This window comes from Sturnira hondurensis, unplaced genomic scaffold, assembly GCF_014824575.4.
Source record: "Sturnira hondurensis isolate 20B ecotype Veracruz unplaced genomic scaffold, ASM1482457v3 Scaffold0002840, whole genome shotgun sequence".
NCBI lineage: Eukaryota > Metazoa > Chordata > Mammalia > Chiroptera > Phyllostomidae > Sturnira > Sturnira hondurensis.
In genome coordinates, this window is record NW_028075471.1 from 21,768,536 (window position 1) to 21,776,203 (window position 7,668).

The following is a 7,668-nucleotide window of genomic DNA, read 5'->3' on the forward strand; positions in this document are numbered from 1 at the left end:
GACCTCAGCTCTGCCTCTGCCCTGGACCGTGCCCGGTCACTGGATGCCTGCACACACCCAGCACCTGCAAAGCTCCTTCTAGGGGCGTTCTGCCAAGGCCAGCATGGTGCCCCTGGGTGGCAGCACGGCCACCCACCCTCTGACAGGTGGCACCTGCCCTTCCGTGGTTTGTCATCAGACGCTGCCTGAAAGTGTCACCCTTGGAAACCCTAAGAGACTGTGTGGGACAGTGAGGCATGGAGAGCCCTCCTGCGTTGCAGCAGCTGAGTCGGAGCCCATCTGTAGACTCGGGCCTCCAGCCGCAGCTGTCCTACGGGGGCCCTCTCTGCAGGAAAAGGTCTGCCCCGCTTTGCTCCTCAAAGGAGGGTCCATAGCTTACACTTTGGGCTCTTGGTTCTCACGGCCTTGCTGCTGAAAGGGCATGTTTCCTGGGCTGCCCAGTAAAGGTCACAGAAACATTAATGTCCTTTTAAAGTGAGGGGAGCAAAGCACAGCCTGCAGTGCGAGTCGAGGTGTGGCGGTGCAGATCACGGAGTTAGTGGCCTGTGTCTCCCCGAGAATTATCGTGTAATGAATTTGCCTGTTACCAAACCGAAGGGCCTGGGGAGTCAGCCCTGCACATGAAGGCACTGGGCACTTGCAAACAGGCTGTCTGAATACAGCAGGGGTGGGAAGGATCTGGGCCTGGCCCAGGGTGCCGGAGGAACAGAGCATGTGTGGAGGGAGACCTCGGGGCATGGGGGTGCCCTCCCACCCTGCTCCTGCGGGGCTGTCTGGCAGAAACACCCATAATGCAGATTCCTTGCAGCACAAGCAGATGGGCTGCACATCACCCAGGGAGGGTGGCTCATGCCGCTCTGGGCAGTGCCAATCTTTGTTACTCTTAGCTCAGCTCTTGGCTGCACAGAACTAAGGAGTTGCCTCCCATCCCTCATGCTGGAGCCAGGCTGGTGCAGGGGTCGACCCAGGTGTAGCTGCCCTCTACTAGCCCCCAGTGGGCACTGGGCTGGCCCCACAGAGTCTCCCAGGGCTCAGGTGGAGGTCAGAGTGCAGGGACCTCTGTAGACCTGACCCTCTTCTGCCAGGAAGGTGAAGGCAGTCTGGGAAGGGAGCCACATTATTTTCATTGGCTGTGGCTTCACTGATTTCCTTTGGTCCGTCCTCCAGGAGCCTCACCTGCTTGCCTAAGAAAGCTGCAGCCGTGACTGCGCCCCCCCCCCCACACACACAGCGAGAGGCAAAGAGGGGACCCTCCCCATCCAAGTATTTCCTGGGGTGAGCTGCTGTGCTTGGTCACCTGGTGAAGTTCCGGCCCAAGGAGAAAGCGGGGTGCAGGAGGCGCAGACAAACAGGGCTGCTGGGGGCGAGGGGGACAAACTGTTCAGGGTGTGGAGGACCCCCATTTTCCTCTGCGCCCCTGCTGGGGCCTGGCCCCTGAGTGAGGGGCCAGGGTTTTTGCCCACTCCTAGTGTCAGTTTTTACATTCCTCATTTTCTAACTTTCTAAATTACCCTGAGTATCCCTGGCAGCCACCTTGCCTGGACCATATCGGAACCAGTGTCTCTCAGAGCAGGCCATGGCGCCTGGATTTGTGGTGAAGGACTTCTGTGGAGGTCTTGAACTTCTCATCAGGAAGATGCTGGGTGGTGAGGGCACTAAGGGAGAGAATACCCGTGGTACCAGGCGCATTGGAGATACCAGCTGCAGCAGCTGTTGCTGCATCAGAGTTAATAGGACTCTGAAGCAGGCCCCAGCTCCCCTGGGCTGCAGAGCTGTCCCTGTGGCCAACAGCCCTGCCCACCCTGCCCCGAGCCTGGGGCTGCCACTCGAGTATGCCCTGCAGCCTCACCCCGACCACCTGGGCGGCCATCCTAATGCACCGGGACCTGGCAGCCAGAGCAAGTCACAGGAGTCCCCTACCTCCACCATGGAGCCTGCTTTCCCTCTCAGCATGGCGCTCACCTCAGTCCCCTGACCCTGGGGCACCTGGCACTGCCTTACCAGGTCTCCTGTGTGATGTAGCAGTCACCTGGTGGTGGGGAGGCTGCAGCCACTAGTGAGTCACCGTGGGCTCGGCGTGGTTCTGGGCACATGCCGATGTCCCCCACGCTGAGCGGGTGCTGGGGAGAAGGGCTCCCCGTGGGCAGTGGGCAGCGGGTGGCGGGCTTCCTCAAGACGAGCCCTTGCGTGCTCTGCCTCTGCTGCCTCCAGCCCGCTCAGGCCGTGGGCGCGAGCTGCAGACCATCAGGAAGTCTGTGTCATTGAGCCCTCTTATTTTGAAAATGCTCAGACTTTGCCTAAGTCAGATAAGAAAGCAGTGCCACGCTCTCCGAGGTTGTTCCACTTCCTAAGGAGGGACTGTCCCCACCTGCGTTCGTGGGCATGAGCACCGTGGGGCTGGCTTCACCAACACCCTCCACCTTCCTTTTAGCTCCCAGGCATGTCCTCAGCTTCTGCCAGGCCTGAGGACTCCCTGCCATCTGGTCCTGGGACTCAGCTGACCTGCACCCCTGCAGGGATTGCTCCAGCAGGGCTAGGCCCTCACGGGGTGCAGGGGGCACCAGGGCAAAGACAGACTGGGAAGGTGAGGCCAGACCCAAGGGGGGCATCGCCATCATGCTCCAAGAGAAACAGAGGCACCACCAGGGCTGGAGAGTCCTGTAGGGAGGTGGGGGGGGGGGGCAGGTGGGGACAGGGTGGCAGCCACTCTGGGGCTCCGAACGCGGGAGTCTACGGTTGTTACGCTGCCCTCGGGTTCAATGGGGATTGTGCTTTTTCTTTAGCCTTAGAGTTAATTAGTATAATGTGCCAGCCGAGAGAGCTGGGCAGTTACACCCCGATTGTCGTCACATGTGGCTGGGTTTAACACCAGTGGATGGACCCGGTGGCTAGCCACAGTGCGGTCAGCTGGAGTCCAGCTCGGAACCGAAGGTTCTCTCTGTCCCAAGGAGCTTCTAAGGACCTAGACCAGACATAGGGGCAACCTGACACAGGGACGCCAGGGGGCCAGCTGGCTCCCACAGACCCTGGTTAGCTGCAGCCTCCGAGCAGCCCCATACGGCCCTGAAGGGGGGGCCTGAGGCCAAGACGAAGCACCAGGGGACCCCAAGCGTCACCGTGTCTGTCGAATGTCCCGGGAAAGAAGCCCGCCAACTTTGCAGGTCCCCCCTGCTAGGGCACTCCTGTTAGAAACGCGTTTCGTGTGTAATGAATTGCTTCTCCTCGGTGGAAAATCGTTTTTCGCCGTTATCTGTGTGATCGGTGACTTCTGCCAGTCCATAATGGCCTCGCCTGATTATGCGGGTAGTCATTAAAAGCTTGGCCCCGCACAATGGCGTCCTGCGTCGGGTGATCCATGGGGCTTTGCAGCGGCTTACCAGCCGCAGCCGTAATTTTACTCATTCGTCTTAATTTTTTGTAATCATTTTTTGTAAAGAGGGTATAATGTCAGGCTTGCTTCCCTGCCTCTGACAGATCCAATCTAGCAGATAATTACCATAAGGAAATTGATGCTTTAGTGTGCAGGAGAGAATTTAATTTACTCAGACATCCTACAGAACAATGCATTCCAGAAGATATGAGGATTTAAGTTTTTAAGAAATTAAATTTTACTATTTAACATGATTACTTATGTTGAACATCATTAACTAGCTTTTTTAAGTGTTTGAAATAATTACCAGCGCACTGGCTGTGTCTAAAATCCAGAATCTGCTTTAAATAGGGGTTAAGGATCCATGAAATGAGAAGAAAATCCCGAAGCCTTCTTTCTGTCCAGGCTTCCCAAATCCGCTCTGTGAAGCCCAGAGCACGGCTGAGCTGCACCCCGGAAGGACGCACAGTCTTTCCTGCGTGGCGCCGAAACGCACACTCCCTACCACAGCTCCATGAGCCTGGCCACCTGCTTTTTCACCTCACGTGGCTGAGGTTCCAGGGTGAGGCTGAGAGGAAACGGGAGGCCTTCGGGCTCGGGGACTGGACAAAGCAGCCCTGTGCTTGCGGCACAGTGGGCAGAGCTGAAGGCGTGTACCCAGAGCCACACCATTGCCCGCGTTTCCTGTCTGTCTTTCCGTCTTTCTTTTAAGACCTGGAGATAAAGAAAGACAATGCCAAGTGCAAATTCAAGACCAGCGGAAAGTGGAGACACAAGGCACAGGCAGAGAGCCTCCACCTCTCAGACCTGGGGCCCCTCCCCACCCGAGGCATGAAGCCTGGTGTCCCCAGGCCTGGAGACAGGCTTGCGCACAGCCCCTTTCCACCGAGCCACGCCCCCCGTGAGTTGGATTCCCAGGAGTTCCTCAATCCTTTCCTAAACGTGAAGTGAAACACCCGACAGGAAATTTCTGGACAAAGCCAGCCCAGAAGTTCCCTTATCCAGCCCCTCTGCCGGTCACATTTCCTCTCAGGAGACGCAGCGACGCCCTCTGGCCCGCGTCCGCGGCAGGCCCTGTGACCGTTTAGGTAGCAGCCAGGGGATTGCCCAAGGGTCCCAGCCAAAAATCCCCCCATCCCTCAGCTGAGGAAGCTGGGTTTGAGCTGGCCTCTGTGGTGGTCCTGCCTGAGGGGGCTCATGGAAGGTACCCCCAGCCACCTGCCTCGTCCCACCCCACGCCTTCAGGTTCTGGCTACACCAGTTCCTGAAGAAAATAAGACATTTCACTGGAAATGCTGAGGTCCCTTAGAGCCATTCCAAGGACAGGGAAAAGAAATGCCAAGACTTTAAAAGCCATGGTTATCAGACCTGAGGACGGTGCCTTCTGTCCTCACAGAGAATTCACCTCTCAGGTCCTTGCTCAGTCACTTGGGACCTGAAATACAACTGTATCTGACAACAGACTCATATTTGTTTATTTTCTGCAAGGGACAGAAAAGGAAGCAGAAATGCAGGAGACACAAAATTACACCCAGGTGGTCGAGGTCGGCAATGGCCCAGCGCCAGGACCCAAAGGAGAGGTGTGTCCCACCTCCAGCCACAGCCTCTATGGCCTCTCTGGGAGGCAGCTACAGTTCCACCTGGTTCGCTTGCAGCACAGGCCCAGCTCCAGTGACTTTGGTGCGTCCCAGCGCACAGCGCTTCCGCTCCCGTGACAGGAGCGGCTCAGACTGCGAGGCTCCAACGCTGCGGCAGGGATGCTGCAGAGTGTTTCTCACTTGCTGACTACCAACACACACGCACACACCCACACACTCTCAACCATGCACACACGCACCCCACACACTCAGGGCACGATCACACTGACACCACTCCAGGACGTAACTGCAGAGTTGGCACGCTGGCAGGCTCGGTGCCCTGTACTGGCAGTTGGGAGAACCACAGGGAGAGTTTGGTGGCACTGCCCGGTGCCTTGGACAGCAAGTGGCTGAGCTGGGACTGGGAGCCAGGACAGCTGGTACCCGTGTCCACTCTCTCAAACTCCGAGCTGCCAAAGGGAAGCCAGGGCCACCTCCTCAAGCCTGGCTCCCTCTCCACCATACCATGGGCACAGTAGCACCTGGCATGGCTTCCTTTGGCTGCTCTCTTGGTCAAGACTCGCCAGTCCACCGGGCACTTACTCAGAAGCGCACATGCTGACACTGGCTGCATCCCAGATGCCGTGTGAGGCCCTGGGGATGCTGGGGCCTTGAGGGGCGCGGACGAAAGCTCATCCTTCCATGTCCGCAGCGACACATGGGACACACAAACCTGCATTCCAACCTTGAGACTCGCAAATCACTTCATTTTTTGTTGAAAATACAGCTGAATCCCACGCATCCCAGCGGCTCCTCTCCCAGCCCTCTCCCCCACTTTGCCCCCCCCACCCTGACCACACGCACAAGCACAAGCCAGAGCTTCCTCTTTCCACCGGGCAGGCTCTTCCCAGGCTGTGGGCTCCTCACTTCTGCCCATGGAAAGGCAGCCCAGGGCAGTCCGGGTTAACCATGTCGTGGCCGGACTTCTCCTGGGGCCGGTTAGGTGAGGTCCAGGTCCCTGCCCGTCTGGGGTGCTCAGCTTGACGCTGTCAAGCAGCAGAGCCTCAGAGCACTGGGCTCCTTCCTGCGCCCACCTGCAGTGGGAGGGCCGAGGCTGGGAGAGGGCACCACCGAGGCCCACCCTGCCCTGGGCCTTCTGAGATGTCCCCCAGTGAAACGAACGGGAGACACCAACCGAAGTGGCCTGGGGGATGTCACACAGTGACACCATCTCTAAGTCCGGAGTTGCTGGTGTTTTTTTTTTTTTTTTAGGAATTTAGGAGCTAAAGAGAGGCGGGGAAGTTCCCAGCAGTGGATTGATAAGCAGGGGCCACCCCTGGCTGGGCACAACGGCGTTTTCTTCTCTGCTGGGGCTCGTTTCCTCACAGCATTGTCGCACGTTAGGTCCCAGGAGGCCACGCGCCCTGCCCGAAGCATCATGGCGGTGCTGGCCCCCTGCACAGGCCCTGGCAGGTGGCTGTAGGTGCTGGGAAAATGGGGGCTGGAGGATCGAAGGCAGGAAGGAAGGAATGGCGGTGGAAAGGTGACTGCTTTGGAGTTTCCCATTGACTGGTTTTCAATCCTTGTCACTCAGGCTACGTTTGGGAACACAGACTACTGAATCGGAAGCCAAGTAGGTCTGGAACCGGATTTGCCAAAATTTCTGGGGAAACCTACGCTCACAGACTTCAGTGGCTTTGCCCAAATACCCCACTAACAGGTGTCAGGCTGGCCCAGGGTCACTCACTCCGGGGAGCTGCGTGTGTACTGCCCTAGACTCTCAGCCCGATGGCCAGAACTTCTGCCATAGATGGACTTCCTTCCAAATTGGGGCGGGTTCACTCCTGAAGTGAGCTTGTATTTTACAGTCAGAAATGACCTTCATGTGCTGTGCATCTCAACCTTTTTCACTCGTCCAAACGTAGACTGTTGGTCTCCCTGTCAGGTTGCCGCCGCTTTTCTGGAGGGGAGGCCGTGTGTTGTCTGGGAGGATGCTTGGCCGCCTGCACCAATATCTCCATCAGGTGCAGCCCTCAGGGGCCCTGGGCACTTCCTGTGGACAAATGTGTGCCTGTCCTGGCAGCCTGTGGCACTGCAGGTGTGTGCTCCCCCTGGGAGTCAGAGAGACCAGAGCCACGGCCTCTTCGCTAAGTCTCACGTCCTCACCTCTGGCCACCGCGGGCCTTGCCGCTGCTCTGGCCGGCCCCCTGGAGGTGGATTCTGACCCTCACTGTCTCCGAGGCCTCTAATGGACACCCTCACAGTCCTGTTTCTGGCTCATGCCAGCCAGTTTGCATCGCTTGTTGGGCAGCGCAGGACCCAGAGTCCCGGCCCCCCCCCACAGGCACTCGGCGTTCTCACAAAGGACTGGGTTCTGCTGCTGACTGGCTTTGCAAGGGCGCTCTCTCCGCACCTCACCCCGCCTCACCTGGCCTGTTGCGGGAGCCAAGGGGCTGGCCCCCACACCCACTGCCCTCTTTTCAGCAGCCCACCGAGCTCCAGCTCCACAGTCAGCCTCAGAGAGCTCGCACACCCACACATTCAATCGCCCCACAGTGGGGGTCTCCACCTGCTCCAAGGGCTCCCCTCATGAGCAGGATCAAACCTCCAGCGTCGCACGGCCACAGGCCTCTGTGACCCAACCCCGATCGCCACTTCCCCTTCTCTCCCTCCCTGATTGCCGCACCCTCACCAGGAAGTTCACTTGAGTAACTCTGTAGG